This window comes from Phoca vitulina, unplaced genomic scaffold, assembly GCF_004348235.1.
Source record: "Phoca vitulina isolate PV1807 unplaced genomic scaffold, GSC_HSeal_1.0 scaffold6, whole genome shotgun sequence".
NCBI classification, from domain to species: Eukaryota; Metazoa; Chordata; class Mammalia; order Carnivora; family Phocidae; genus Phoca; species Phoca vitulina.
The window spans coordinates 57450082-57465998 of record NW_022589709.1 but is presented as its reverse complement, the minus strand read 5'-3'; the positions used below and the strand labels follow the sequence as shown (position 1 = coordinate 57465998).

The 15917-nt window shown below is 42.2% G+C and overlaps 1 long non-coding RNA gene across 1 annotated transcript in view; it reads left to right on the top strand.

Moving 5' to 3' along the window:
• Positions 1 to 2217: 2217 nt before the first annotated feature.
• Positions 2218 to 15917, top strand: part of LOC116632365 — a 254913-nt gene continuing 241213 nt past the window's right edge. The window contains exons 1-2 of the long non-coding RNA XR_004299403.1: positions 2218 to 2812; positions 11417 to 11497. This is a non-coding gene — a long non-coding RNA (uncharacterized LOC116632365). The remainder of the gene's footprint in view (positions 2813 to 11416; positions 11498 to 15917) is intronic.

Genomic DNA, 15917 nt, shown 5'->3' with positions numbered 1-15917 from the left:
TTTTTGTGTTCAGCTTCTCATCCTTCCTGAGCACAGACAACATCCTCTTGCCAGACCAATCTGAAAATTCCTTGCAGCTTTCCACTCTCTGAGCCCTTTGCTCCTGGCCCCTCCCGCCAGTCTCAAATGAGAAGAACCAGCCCCCTTTCTCTTTGTCCTCTCTAAATCTGACTCATTTATCAAGTTCTTGCTCAGATGCAGCCTCCTCAAAATAAAGGCTTGCCAGATAAAATACAGGACACCCAGTTAAATGCGCTCTTCAGATAAACAAATATTTTGTTACTGTAAGTATTTATCAGATATCTCATGGGATATACTTATACTAAAAAAAATACTCATTGTTTATGTAAAAATCAAATTTAACTGGACATCCTATATTTTAGTTTGCTAAGTCTGGCAACTCTACTCCAAGAAGTCTTCTCTGGCTACTCTGTGTAGTCCCCAGAGCTGTGGAAGGCCTATAGCACTTACAATCTTTGTACAAGAGGGTAGAGTATAAGTAGTAAATTAAAAACTAGCACTGTTTGCATTCTTTGATTCAGCGATTACTAAGTAGCTACTATGTGCCAGGAACTGTGTAAGGCAGTATGGGTGCAGAGATGAAGATAGTGCCTGTTCTCACTGGTGCCTGGCTAGAGTAGCAGGCCCCACAGCACACGATTACAGTGCAGCATTTTCATGGCCACTGTGCTTGCTATGGGGGCACTTCTTGGAGGAGACAGGTCTTGAAGGATGACTAGGGAGGAAGGAGGAAGGTCTTTCTGGGCAGAGAGAGAGAGAAATACATGCAGAGGCCCAGGTGAAGGAGAGATTGGGGTGTGACCAGGAAGTTGGTAGAAGTTCCTTTTGTTCTAGGGGAAGTGTGTCTATAAGATAACACATGGTATGTCTGGAGGTCTGGTTATTCAACATTTAGCAGCACACCCTGAAGATGAAGTTTGGAAGGTTGGACAAAAACCAGATCATGAAGACTTTATATCTCATGCTTAGGAGGCTGAACATTGTTCTGAAAGCTGTGGAGAATCACTGAACTGTTTAGAGAAAGGACACACTCAAATTTGTATTTTAGGAAGGAAATCAGAGAATAGATTCAAGGGTCAAGACTGGCAGAAGGGAGACCGATTTGGTGGCAGCTACAGTGGTTCAGGCTAGAGATGCCAAGGGTGCTGGGATTCAGGGGTGGACACGTTCAAGAGATGTGAAGAGCATAACATCAACAGGACCTGGGGCCAAACTGGGCACATAGAGTGATGGAGGGGAAGAAGTGAACATTTCTGGCTTGGGCAACTATGGGGACGACAGAGATATCCATCAAATTAGTGGGTACAGGAAGTTAAGCAGGTTTGAGGGGGTGAGAATTACGAGGAGATCCGTCTGAACGTGTTTTATCTCACACTTGGCATTTATTATATTTGGTTGTATTTTGTTACTCATCTCTTCAAATGCTCTGTTGTCTCCCCAGGTGGACTCTGATCCTTCTGAGGTCTTGGACTGCATTAACCAACCTGGGGATGCCCTGGAGCCTTTAACTCATTACCACCCCCTTGCCAGTTCACCTCACCACACTGGGCTGTGTGAAGTCCCAAGCTAAGGCTGCCAGCAGCAGCAAGCAATATGGTCTGCAGAGTTGAACATGGTGGCAACTTTGAGCTGGGACACAATACACCCCAAAGATGGGTTTCTCCCTTGAGGGAAGTGAAACACCAGAGCTGACCTTGCCCCGTTCTGAGAGGGAGGACCATATCTCAGGGTGGCAGCAGGAGGCTGCAGGTCAGTGGGGTGATGACCGGGCCCTCAGAGACCCTGCTTTCCCTCTTTACAGAACCCCATAAATCCTTCCAAAGGGAGTAATTCCCTCAGGATCAAGAGAGTCCTCTACATTCCTAAAATCAGTGAAGGCAAAAATGTACAGGGATTTCTGAGAAAAATAAATGTGGTGTGAGCATGATCCCTGGGTGTTACTATGCTGCAGAGAAGGCCCCCCCTTCCCCCCCGAATGGTGTTCTTTGCTCTCAAGTTAACTCATGCACTGGATTTGGTCCAAGTACATTTTGTTTCTTGATTTCCAGCCAGGCTTCTCTCAGTTGTGGTGCATTCTCCTCTTTTGCTCCCGTCCCTCCCTGGTCCCCTTCTCTCTTTTTATAATTATTTCAGCTTTTCCATGTGACTGAACTGATACAGAGGAAAACCCACCAGCTTAGGTAGGGCTTCCACCAGAGTGAGGCCAGAGGGACTCTGTGAACGGCTGGCCCCTCACTCAGCAACGGTCTGCATGGCAAGGTATGTCTAAGAGCAGCTGAAGCAGAAAGCGTTTGAACTCTGCCCCTGCAATGACTTCCAGATGTGTAAACCCCAGCCTCCCTCTGCTCTCTGACTGGAGCCCTGCCAACATGCATCTGCAGATTTCTGGTGCACAGGAAACATGAAAGAGTATCTTCTACAACATCTGTTCTCTTTCCCCAGCTCCCCCCTCTGTCTTCTCGGACTTTGCCCTATATTTCATCTCCCGCTAAACAAAGTCATTAAGGAATCACTGCACAACTCTCCTTGGTCCATAGATGCCAGCTCCCCACTCTCCCCCCCAGAGCCTGTTTTCTTGGCTCTCTGGACAATAGACCAAAGCACCACTGGAATCATTAAGGACATGTCTTGACCTGTTGCAGGAGAAAAGAATCGAGTTTTCTCCATTGGGCTGGTCCAGTCCACAAGTTGCATAGGGAGATTTTGGCCACAAGGAGGACAGAGCAGTGCCCTGAAGATGACAACGTGGGTCTCCATGAAGTGTTTGCCTGCTGCACACCCTTGGGAGAAGGTGAGATCTTCTTTTAGGAAGAACCTTTTTTTTATGGACGTTCAGCTTCTTGGAAAAAACCAAGCAGGCTCCTGGAAAGTTGGAAGCATTTATGTGTAGAATGAATTCTTTGCCTCTCCCCCATCCCCTGGGGGATGGCACCCATCAGGCTAAGAGGACAGAAGAGGACCTGTTCTTAATGTAACTCAAAAGGGGAGAAAAAAGAGATCCTTTGAGCAAAACGGAGCAGGAGATTTTTACGGTGTCACTCACTCTCATTAGGAAAATGATTTGACTGCTGTGTAAATGCTTGACCTTCATTCTGCCCTTCATCCATATGGACCCAGAACTCTCTCCAGCTCCATCCCAGAGGACATGGAATGGAGCCAAGGGACAAAATCTGGGAGAGGGAAAGAGAGTGCACTACAAAAGGGAGCAGAGAGTTGAAGGGGCCTTTGGGCTCAGGGGCCCGACAGAGGAACAGTTACAGGTGAGAGGTCCTTGCTGCCTCAGGACCTGTGTCATTGGGAGCTAGTGGAGATCCCAGAGGTTAAGGAGAACTGCTCCTGATTACCCACCCAGGGTGAGCCTACCAGATGGCTTGATATGTGACCTTCTGGACCCTGGATGAGACTGTCCTGCCCTGTGATCTGAAGAGCATAGTAGAGAGTGGGTAACATGGACATCCTGCTTTAATAGTCCCAAGCACCTCAGTCTCTGGCTTTCACATGAAGCCCTAAGATTTTGCTGGAGTTTGCTACAGTAGCCTCCCTATTTGAAACAAATAATCAATACAAAAAAAAAAAAAACCACATTGATCTCCTACTTCAAGTAGAACTTGTTGCAGAAAAACAAGTGGAGGAGATAAAGTTGGTTCTGGAATTCCTCTCCCTCCATCTGTGTCTTTCTGTGCAGTCCCCACAAAGACATTGGAATACCCTGTAGCTACATAGCTCCTTCCTAAAGAGCACAATCTGTAGACTCTCTTGTGTGAGGATGGGTGCGTTAAGGGTAAACAAACGTTTTTCTTCTGCATAAGAACGTGCCCTTTGGTTAACCGTATAGCTCCATTACTTTGGCAACCTCTTCAGGGTAGAATGCAAACTCTACCATATTGCTGATGATAAAAGTGATTAAAAAAAAATTCCCTTGATTGGGGAATTGTATCTGGAGTGGGAGGAACTATAAAGAACCTGCTAAGGAGACCATGCTTTGGGCTTTCCTAAGTGTGGTGACTTGTGTAATGGGTGTCCTGTAGGTTTGATGAGAGCTATGTCTAGGGACTTGTTACGAGGAGTATTGGCTCCTTTGGGGAGTGAGGATTTGAAGCCAGGTTAGCTCCCATACTTGGCTCCTGTGCATCTCATCCCTTGAACTTGAGTTGTCCCTGGTGAGAAGTCAGTGCTGAATGGCTGTGTGGGCTGATACATGGGCTTTCACTAAAGGAAATTGCTGGTGCTGCCCTGCTAGTGCCCCGGGGTCCTGCTCTACATCCTTCTGGGTATACCACTTGTGGCCTGTGATCATCTTGTGAGTGAGAGTATCTAGCTCAGGCTAAAAAAATCCTCTGATGGGTGGTTTAGAGAGTATAACTGACTGCCTGTTAAATCGTCTCCCCTCTCCTTTGCAAAGATAGACTAGGGGGTGCAAGACTTACTTGGGGGGGGGGGGCAGAAACCTGCCCTGTGGGCCTCAAATTACACCCAGAGGACACACTTTAGTACTTTCAGCCTCATCTCAAATGATACCCAGGAAGAAAATGGGTGTTACCTGATTTTGCTTTGCTGTTAGAACTATAAATGTCACGACGATCTCCCACTTGGCCCTTATTATAAAAGCTCTAACTTCAGAATTCAGGAACTAGTTTGAGGGTTTCCATCTTCTAAGTTTATCCCAATTATAAACTCAGTTACTGGAGAAATAACTAATGAGTCTACTGTGAGATGGATTTGGACCAGAATTTCATGTATCACCTGTTCTCCATACAGTATTTTCTAACCAGAGAATAGTAGTAAGTGACATTTATGATCTCTTGGTAGCAGTGTAAGGTCGAAACATCTCTGTGTTTCCCTTTCTTGCATATAGTTATTCTGAGAAGAGACCACAGGTCACTTTGGGGAAGGACAGAGGGAACGTTTACTGTATATATTTGTAATAGACTTGTGGGGTTGTTTTTCAAGGAAGACTGCCTCTCCTTCTGTCAGTGGGCTCTGGGTCTATGATCTGATTTAACTGGAACCCAGGTAGAGGGCCATGATTTTTCTGTTATGGCCTCTGATTTCAACTTTCTGCCCTCCAGCTCTTACTTTTTTTTTTTTTTTTAATAAAAGTTAAGAAGCATTCTACTGCTGTCCATCTGTTACCCTCAAAATACCATGATCTGAATCACGCACCATCACAGGCTTGAAGCAGAGCACACAGCCAGGTTGCACCTGTGCTGCCTTGATCACCACCTGGGGCTTCTACGGCAGCATTAGCTAGAGTAGGAGGTGGGAGTTGGAAGATTTGAAATAGAACACAGATGTGTTGGATCCACGTAGGTGAGTGGTCAGAGTCTTCGCTGGCTCCAGGTGATTTCTACTTCCTGGTATTATTTAAGTCCCTCCCCTTGAGTAACTTGCTTCTAACCACTGGAATATGGCAGTGTTGAAGGGCTGTCACTACTGGGACTGGGTCACAAAAATTTTCTGACTTCTGTCTTGCTAGAAAACTGTCTTTTGCTGGCTTTGATGAAGCAAGTTGCCATGCTGGAGAGGTCCTCATGGAAAGGAACTGGGGGTGGTCTTCAGCCCACAGCCAGCAAGTAGCTGAAGCCTTTATTCCAACAGCCCTGAGGAAGTGAATTCTGCCTAGAACCATGCAAGTGAGCTTTGAAGCGGGTCCTACTGTAATTAAACCTTCAGAGACCTCTCCCCTCTCTGACACTTGGATTGCTGCCTTGTGAGAGACTGTGAAGCAGAGGTCCAGCGAAATTGGACCTGGTTTCCTGATGCCCAGAAACTCTAAGATCAAAAAAGAAAAAAATGTGTATTGTTTGAGGGCATTTTGTTACCGGGATGACCGACAGCCTGGTTTGCCTGGGACTGTTCTAGTTTTAGCCCTGGTAGTTCTTTCTTTATTGTTCTTTCTTTATTGAGGTCAAACTGACATCTAACATTATATTAGTTTCAGATGTATGGCATAATGATTTGATATCTGTATGGGTTGCCAAATGATCACCATAATAATTTTAATTAACGTCCATCACCCTACATAGTTAACACATTTTTTTTCCTGTGATAAGAACTTTTATAATGCACTCTTAGCAACTTTCAAATATGTAGTACAATATTATTAACATTTCAAATCTGCATTTCAGTCGCCATGCTGTGCATTACATCCCCATGACTTCTTTATTTTATAACTGGGAGTTTGTATCTTTTGACTCCCTTCACCCATTCCTCCCACCCCCCACACCCCTGCCTCTGGCAACCACCAATCTGTTCTCTGTATCTTTGAGCTTATTTTTTGTTGTTGTTTGTTCATTTGTTTTTTGTTTTAGATTACACAACAGTATTTGTCTCTCTCTGAACTTATTTCACTCAGCATAATACCCTCAAGGTCTATTCATGTTGTTGCAAATGGCAAGATTTCATTCTTTTTTATGGCTGAGTAATCTTCCATTGTATATATACACCACATTTTCTTTATTTATCCCTGTCTTGGCGATTGTAAATAATGCTGCATTGCACATGAGGGGGGTGGTGCAGATATCTTTTTGATTTTTTTTTCCCCTTTGGACACATACCTAGAAGTGGAATTGCTGGATCATATGGTAGTTCTATTTTTTAACCTTTTTTTTTTTTTTTTAAGATTTTATTAGAGAGAGAGAAAGAGAGAGCACGAGCAGGGGGGAGGGGCAGAGGAAGAGGGAGAACCAGACTCCCCGCTGAACAGGGAGCCTGATGTGGGACTCGATCCCAGGAACCTGGGATCATGACCTGAGCCAAAGGCAGACGCTTAACCATCTGAGCCACTCAGGTGCCCTGTAGTTCTATTTTTAATTTTTTGAGGAACCTCCATACTGTTTTCCATAGTGGCTGTCCCAATTTCCATTCCCATCAATATTGTACAAGTGTTCCCCTTTCTCCAAGTCTCACCAGTGCTTGTTATTTCTTGTCTTTGAGGATGGCCGTGGTGTGAGGTGATATTGTGGTTTTGGTTTGCATTTCCCTGATGGTTAGTAACGTTGAGCATATTTTCATGCTTTGTTGGCCATTTCTATGTCTTCTTTGGAAAAATGTCTATTCAGATCTCATGTTTTAATTAGATTTTTGTGGGGTTTTTTTTTTTTTTTTTTTGCTACAGAACTGTAGGAATTTATATGTTTTGGATACTAATCCCTTATCAGATATATGATTTGCAAATATTTTCTCCCATTTGATAGGTTGCCTTTTCATTTTGTTGGTTTCCTTTGCTGTATAGAAGCTCTTTAGTTTGATGTAGACCTACTCATTTATTTTTGCTTTTGTTACTTTTGCTTTTGGTGTCAGATTAAAAAAATTATTGCCAAGACCTTTGTCAAGGAGCTTATTGCCTATGTTTTCTAAATTTTAGAGTAATCTGTTTCTAGGATTACCAGCAGTCCCAGTTTTTGTGGGTCTGTTTTAGTTTTAGCACTGAAAGTTCTGAGTTTCAGTAAACCCCCCAGTCCTGTACAAACCAGGATGGTTGTACAAACCAGGATGGTTGATTGCCATATTTATAATGCAGCAACAGATACTTAATATACTTATGCATATGTTATTTCCCACTTACACAGGGGTATTTTCAAAATAGATTCCTAGAAGTGGGTTATTTGGGGTCTAAATGGTAAATTCATCTGGAATTTTAGTAGGTATTCCCAAATTCCCCTTTGTAGGTATTGTACCATTTTGTACTCTGATCTGCAATATGAGAGTGCCTGATTCTCCATGTTCTAACAGTTTGTTCCCACTAGCTATTTATTTGATAATTAATTTAATATTTGACTTTACATGTGAGAGTAAGCTGACTCATTATCTTAGAATAAAGAAATATATTTAAACATTAATTAACACTTGTAGAATTAAAGTGCATGATTTATACTTTTGTTTATTCCCACAAATTCATTTCGTTGAATTTATAAAGGGGAACAAATGAACTTAACTGAATCTGGTCAGTTTATCACAGGTTGGGAGAGTGTGTGTGTGTGTGTGTGTTTGTCTTTCTGTCTGTCTGCCTCCTTGGCCTCCGTCCCTCATACTTGGTTTCATGTAATTGATTGACTAAACTTTCCATTTCCCATGCAATCTATTGATCCATCAATGAGTAGAATAAGCCCAAATGGCGTGTTTAACTTCGCTACTATACTAGGGTACCAAAGGAACATGTGATATGGTAGAGGGCAGAAAGGATGGTGGTTTGAGTGGACACCCTTGTGATTGCTACCACCTCTGGCAGATGCAGATGTCTGTATTGTCTGGTAGTTAACTCATGAGAATGAACATGGTTGGGTTAGGAAGTCAAGGAGCTGTATAGTAGAGGCCCTGTGTAAACAATCCTCTCCAGCAGTCATGTGGCCATGGAGGAATGCAGGCCCAGTGTTACCATTAGAGTTTTTCAAGATAAACTGAAATAGTAGTTTTAGAAAAATATTTAGTTGTGGCTTCATTTCTGGGTTTTCTGTTCTGTTCTTTGGATCTCTGTGTCTGTTTTTGTGCCAGTACCATACTGTCTTGATCACCACAGCCAGTCTAGAAAACGGTGTGGAGGTTCCTCAAAAAGTTAGAAATAGAACTACCCTATGATCCAGCAATTGTACTACTGTGTATTTACACCAAAGGATCAAAAAATACTAATTCAAAGGGTTATGTGCACCCCGATGTTCATATAGCAGCATTATCAACAAAAACCAAATTATGGAAAGAGCCCAAATGTCCATCGATTGATAAATGAGTAAAGAAGAAGTGGTGTGTGTGCACATGCGTGCATGTGCACACACACACACACACACACACACACACACACTGGAATATTACTCAGCCATAAAAAGAGCGAAATCTTATTTGCAATGATGTGGATGGGGCTGTGGAGTATAATGCTAAGTAAAATAAGTCAGTCAGAGAAAGACAAATGCCATATGATTTCAGTCGTATGTGGAATTTAAGAAACAAAACAAATGATCATGGGGGAGAAAAAGAGTCTTAACTACAGAGAACAAACTGATGGTTACCAGAAAGGAGGTGGGGGGGGATGGGTGAAATAGGTGATGGGGATTAAGAAGGGCATTTGTGATGAGCACCGGGTGTTGTACGTAAGGATTGAATTACTTACACTGTACACCTGAAACACTGTGTGTTACCTAACTGGAATTTATTTATTTATTTATAAAGATTTTATTTATTTTTTGACAGAGGGAGACACAGCGAGAGAGGGAACACAAGCAGGGGGAGTGGGAGAGGGAGAAGCAGGCTTCCTGCTGAGCAGAGAGCCCGATGCGGGGCTCGATCCCAGGACCCTGGGATCATGACCTGAGCAGAAGGCAGACACTTAACGACTGAGCCACCCAGGCGCCCCTGGAATTTAAATAAAAACTGAAAAAGAATTTAATCATGGCTCCTTAAAAACACACACACAGTTTGCAGCAAAAACATGTTTTTAGGCCAGTTTTGCCCTACAGGCTGCCAGTTTGGGGTTATGGGAATATAGAGAAGGGGCAAAAGAATCAGGATTTACTGAGCTCCTATAGGCGATTGTTTTTCACCTCATCCTGGAATAAATGCATTATCAATATAATTTTCCTGATGAAGAAACTGAAACTCGGGGAGGTTAAGTAACTAACCAAAGGTTGAAGAAGAAAATTGTGGGAAATTCATGTCCAAGTCTTCAGATGCCTGAATCTTGATTCTTTCCACCCCACCAAGCCAAAGTCCCTGCTCTCCATGGTGTGAATGAGCTTTCAGTTTTCCTCAGAGAAAGTTTCTGAGCTGAAATTCAAGTGTGACTGAAGTGACTCCTTGTTCCTCTCAACTTTGTTACCTAGTGGCATAGGCGGAACAGACACATTGATGTTTGCAGTTGTTGGGGGAGCATCCTTGATGTGGCTCTGGGAGGAGTGCTCCTCTCTCATCCTTCCTGTGTGTGTCGTGGCTCCCTTTCAACTGGAAGTGTACCCCCCAAAAACTTTTCACTTTTATCCCCCCCACACACACTGGTTTGAACCCCCCTGTTACGAAACATTGCAGGGGTGAAGGAAACTCAAATGAGGGCAACATTAGATGAGGAGCCCAGTGTAGACGAACTGTTCTGCCTTATGTCCTATGCCTGGCAGGGCCTGTGATCTTGTTTATTATGCCCCTGTTTATAGTCCTTGCATTCCGCAGTTGGCTCCCCCAGGACAGAGTGTGAAATGGTGTGAATGGGGCTGTTACAAACAGAAATGAGGCCACAAGGGTTTAGACCTGTGGGCAACCAGTCACACCAGCTGCTGGTCCTCTTCTATTTTATAACCTGCGAAGCGTTTATTACTATTATTATTCATATATTTTATCATTTATTCTAGCTATTCTTTTTTATAGATCTGCTTTTAAACATATTTTAAATTTATTTGAGAGAGAGAGTGACAGAGGTGACACGAGTTGGAGGAAGGAGCAGAGGCAGAGGGAGAAGCAGACGCCCCACTGAGTAGGGAGCCTGACACAGAGCTCGATCCCAGGACCCTGAGATCATGATCTGAGCCAAAGGCAGATGCTTAACTGACCTAACCAGGCGCCCCTATAAACCTGCTTTTAACCACTTCAGTCAGCAATTCTCCCTATTCTTTTCTCTCTGGGGCTTTATCTTTTTTTTTTTTTTATTAAGGTTTTAGAACGTGCATCTCTTATACCTGTTTTGTACATTTAATGATGTTTGCATCTCTTTATTAAGGTTTTAGAACTTGCATCTCTTATACCTGTTTTGTACATTTAATCATGTTTTCGATTATCAGAAGAGAATTGTCTGAATTCTTTAGGGTCCAAATAAATCTGCCTCTGCAAAATGCAAAATTACATAGTTAAGGGTTTTGATGCTCTTTGAATTCATTGGGTATTAATATAAGAGGATGGGGGAATTAGTAATTTGGTGGCTAAGATAACTTAGTCCTGATTTGGAATAAGTAACAGGGCTGGATACTCTTTTATTACAGTTCTGGGCACACAGAGTGGTGTGACTTATAACTTGTAAATTTCTATCCATTTTCAGTTTAACTGAAAAAAAAAAGAGCAAACATTAGTGGATTAAAATAATAGAAATCATCTATGAGATCTGCAAATTGTTTTCAGAAAGCTAAACCAGGGGAAAAATCAAGCTATCAACAATTTCTTGTTTTTAACTTTCTAGTTTTCAGTATCATTTTATAAAGTTAATTAGATCATTGAGTCATTTAGGAATTGCTTTTGACTGCTACTAATAGAGACTCAAAATAACAATAGCTTAAACAAAATAAGACCCTTTTTGTCCCTTTTATGTAAAACAGAAAAGCAGTCCAGGACTAGTACAGTGGCTCCATCATCATTAGAAACCCAGGCTTCTTCTGTCTTTTTTTTTTTTTTCCCTCCATCCTTATTGCGTGCCTTCTATATTCAGGGTCACCTCTCTGTCAGGAGATGGCTGTTGGAGCTCCATCCATCACTTCTGCGTTGCAGACATGAGGAAGAAGGAAAGGAGGTAGGTAAAGGCACCTGTAATCAACTTCATTTCAGGGTCTTTCCCTGAAACATTCCCCAATAACTTCTCCTGAAATCTCACGGCCTGCCTGTGTCTGTAAGGGAGGTTTGTAAATGTGGTTTTTCAGCTGGGCACATCGCAGTGTCTAACAGCATAGATGTCTTTTACTAAGGAGGAAGGGAGAATGGCTCTTGGGTGGGCAAGTGGCAGGCTGTGATGCAGTTGATGTGGTTCTGCTTCCCTCTCTGGGCAGGCTTACCACTGGGTGTGATGGTGAGAGTTCAGAGAGAGCTCACTTGTTCAGCTGTCACAGGGAGATGGTCAAGTGAGAAGGGGTCTCACCCTAGGTCTGTCTGGCTTCAAAGAGTCTTAATTGGAACTTGGATATTACATTGCTATAGACCAGGTTGACAAAGAAGGGGCAAGAATGGGGAGATGTAGAGAAAAGAGGTGATGGAATTTCTTATAGGTTAGGTGGGCACAATGTCATAAAAATAGGAGCCTTTTGTATCTTGCTTCTTTCACATAAAGTCATGTTTATGAGATTCATCCCTGTTGTTTTATGTGTTGTAGTTTGTTTCTTTTTTATGACCAAATAGTGTTCCAATATATACATGTACCACAATTGATCTACCTTCCAGTTGATATTCACTTGGGTTGTTCCAGATTTTGACAATTATTAATAGAAAATTATTGAACCCAAGGAAGAAATTGTGGGAACTCTACTTTATGGCTGGTCAGTTATATGTATAGGTGACAATGTGGGACTTGTGATTGGCATCTGAAGTGGGAGGCAGAGGGAGGGGTCGTCTTGTGGGACTGAGCTCTTAACCTGTGGGATCTGGTGCTATCTCCAAGTAGATGGTGTAGGAATTGAATCAAATTGTAGGATACCCAGCTAGTGTTGCCAAGAATTGCTTGGTATGGAGAAAGCCCACATACCTCATGTCAGAAGTGTGAGTGTGGTAACCATGTGAGAGTAAAGGAGACACAAAGGAGGACTAGTTAGATTTGCTAAAACAGCCGCCTTTTTTCTTATTTTTTCAAAAGTGTTTTGGCTTTTTCAGGTCTTTTGCTTTTTCATATAACTTTTAGAATCACCTTGTCAATTCCTTCAAAAAAGGGTCTTCTGGGATTTTCAGTGGGTTTGCCATGAAGTTATATCTTAATTTGGAGAGAATTGGCATCTTAGCAATACTGAGTCTTCAATTTTCTGAACATGTTTTAGCTCTCCATTTACTTAGGTCTTCTTACAAATCCACTTTAAAAATTTCTCAATTTATAATTGAAATCAATTTATAATTCATTTTTTGTGTATGGAAATTATAATTTTTAGAAAATATTAGTGTTGTCTCCTGAGACGTGGCTAAATAAATTCACTTATTAGTTCTAGTAGCCTGTTTTTGTGTGTGTGAGTTCTGTAAGATTTAGCTGTGTAGAGAATCATATTTTCTGGATATGAGGCAGTTTTCTTTCTTCCACTCCAATATGGATACCTTTTATTTCTTTTGTTTTATTGTTCTTTTTTTATTGTGCTGGATAGGACCTATAGTAAAATGTTGAATAGGGATGGTAAGAGTGAACCTTCTTGCTTTGTTCCCAACCTGAGTCAAAAAACATTCATTCTTTCAACATTAAGTATGCTGTTAGCTGTAGGTTTCCCATAGGTATCTTTTGTGAATATGAGGAAGTTCCTTCCAATTCTTAGTTTGCTGAGAGTTTTTAATCATGAATGGATAGAAGATTTTATCAGTTCTATTTCTGCATCTCTTGAGATGATGATACGGTTTTTCTTATTTAGTTTGCTGACAGTGAACTACACTGATTGATTTTCAAATGTTGAACCAACTTTTCCTTCCTGGGATTAATCCCACATGGTGATGATATATTACTCTATTATATATTGCTAGTGCAATTTGTTCATGTTTTGTTAAGGGTTTTTGCATCTCTGTTCATGAAGGCCATTGATCTATAGTTTTCTTACAATATCTGTTTTTGGTTCTTGTAGTAGTTAATGTGGTTTCACCCCCACCCGGATACACATTATTAACTCTACTTATTTCTGAAGTGTTCTCAAGCTTCATGTATTATATTTTATGTATCCTGTGTATTACACTTTATTCCCTATCCCCTTTAATCTTCAAATATGTCACTAAGTTGACCTCTGTGTGTATAAGCCTTCTTTTCTAATATGAATATCAAACAAAACCACAAACATGGTGGAAATATGAACTAGCATCTAGCCTGTGAATCCTCCCTAATTTCCCTAAAAAAGTCAGTAACAGATGGAGAGAATGGTATAGTGGGAAGAGGGGTGTTTGTGTAAGAGTTTTGGATTTCAGTCCTTGTTTTGCATCTACCTTCCTATGTGCCACCATTAATTGGATAAATTCTGTGTTCTAGAAACTGTATTTAAGTATACTTTATACATTTTGTCGCATAGTCTTTCTTACACCGTCTATATAAGGAGTTCGTATTTTTTTATTAAAAGGTAAGGAAGTCAAGGTTTAGATAAATTAACTAGCTTGTCCAAGATAATACTCTCAGCAGGGATTTGAAGCAAGTTTTCCTCATGTATTATGTTGAGCTGCCTCCATGCCAGCTTCAGCATTCTAAGACGTAGGAGACAGCTTCACCTGACCTCGCTGGCTTCTGACCACACGATTCTCTTGATGTGGCAAGTCTGGGGAGGCCTGGTCTAATTTTGCCTTGTTTATTATCAAACAAATATCTTTTTGCTGGCACTCAGTGCCATGGAAAAAGGTCCTGGTATGGGCACAGTAGTAAAGTAGATGGCCGAATCCTTTCCATTTTGTACCTGTCTTGTCTTGTAGACCTGGGAGGTGAAGCTCCCTTCCATTGATGGAGAAGTATCTATGGGCTGGAAGAACTTATAGCTAAGAATCTATGAAGTACTTAGTAGAGGACCCCCCCCCCCCCATACATAGTTTAGGTCACACGAGGAACGGAGACCCAGGGGTGGCAAGTGGCAGAGAGGGAAGAATGAAGTACCTAAAAGGTATGCAGAAGGGCATAGAAGTGGGTAGAGAAGGGAGTAGTGAGGGGATGTGTCTGAGAGACAGAGCTTTGAGTATGTCTCCTTCTCTCAGGTCCCTTGGATGCAGAATGTGTAGGTTGGAGGCCTAGGAGCCTGCTTGTCAGGATTTAGTAAACAGTGGCTGTGAAGCAGGGCATCTGTGGGGTTTGGAAAAGCTGAGGAGGGTGGAACTGCTCAAGGAGGGCCCCCCCCAGCCCATTTCTTTACTACCCAGTTCCTATACTGGGTAGCTGAGAAGCTGACTTGATAATGTCTATAGGGTATGTTGTCTTAGACTCAGGAAAGCCTGGAGATAATATCGCTTCCCCTTCCTGGCTCACCCCATCATGGCCTCCAGTTGCATTTCCATAGCCCCTTATACTCTGCTAGCCGGGAGGCAAACAGAGTACTGAGTCCCTGCTTCTGCTCTCCCTGCCCTGGCAATGCCCATAGTGCAGTCCCTCCTTACTACCCACTACTCTGGAGCTGTTGAGGCCCTAGTGTCCCCTGTACGGCCTCTCAGCCTGACGTCATCATAGAACATCCTTTTTGCCACGATTTCACTTGCTGAAAATTGTTGGTACTCAAGATCCTAGAGTGGTCAGGCACCTTCCTTATTTCAGTGGGGAAAAAAGGGACTATTTTCTGATCATAGGAAAATCTGAAAATAAAGAAAAGTATAAAGGGAAATAAAAGTCACCCATAGCATGCCGACCAAAGATCACTACTGCTAACATTTTGTTGTATTGCCTTGTTTCTTATTTTTAAAAATGCATTCTTCAGTCAAGGTTCATATCCTGTTTTGTCACTTAATATTTTATCAAGAGCTTTTCTCTGTCTGTAAGTATCATTTGAAGATAAATTATTAATGACCACAGAGTATTTTGTATGGATGCAAAATAATTTAGTCCACCGTTGTTGGACATGGGATTACATTTAGGGAAGCCTCCTAGATTTGGGGTTTTGGGGAAAATTGGAATGTTTTAAAGACTTGTGTAGATCGCCTGTGTGACTCAGTCGGTCAAGTGTCTGTCTTTGGCTCAGGTCATGATTGTGGAGTCCCAGGATCGAGCCCCGCATTGGGTTCCCTGCTCAGCAGGGAGTCTGCTTCTCCCTCTGCCCCTTACCCCGCTCGTGTTCTCTCTCTCTCACTCTCTCTGTTTCTCTCTCAAATAAATTAAAAAAAAAAAGAGAGAGACTTGTTGTGTATACTGCCAAATTCTTTCACAGAGACCTTGTCCCAGTGTGTGCTCAGAGCCGAAGTACCTGGGATTGCACATCCAACCATGTCTGCAAAGTGTTTCAGTTTTTATCTTTGCCAATAACATAGGTAACAGAGAGCAATTCCTCGACTCAATCAATTTGTTAATCAGTGAGTGTTGG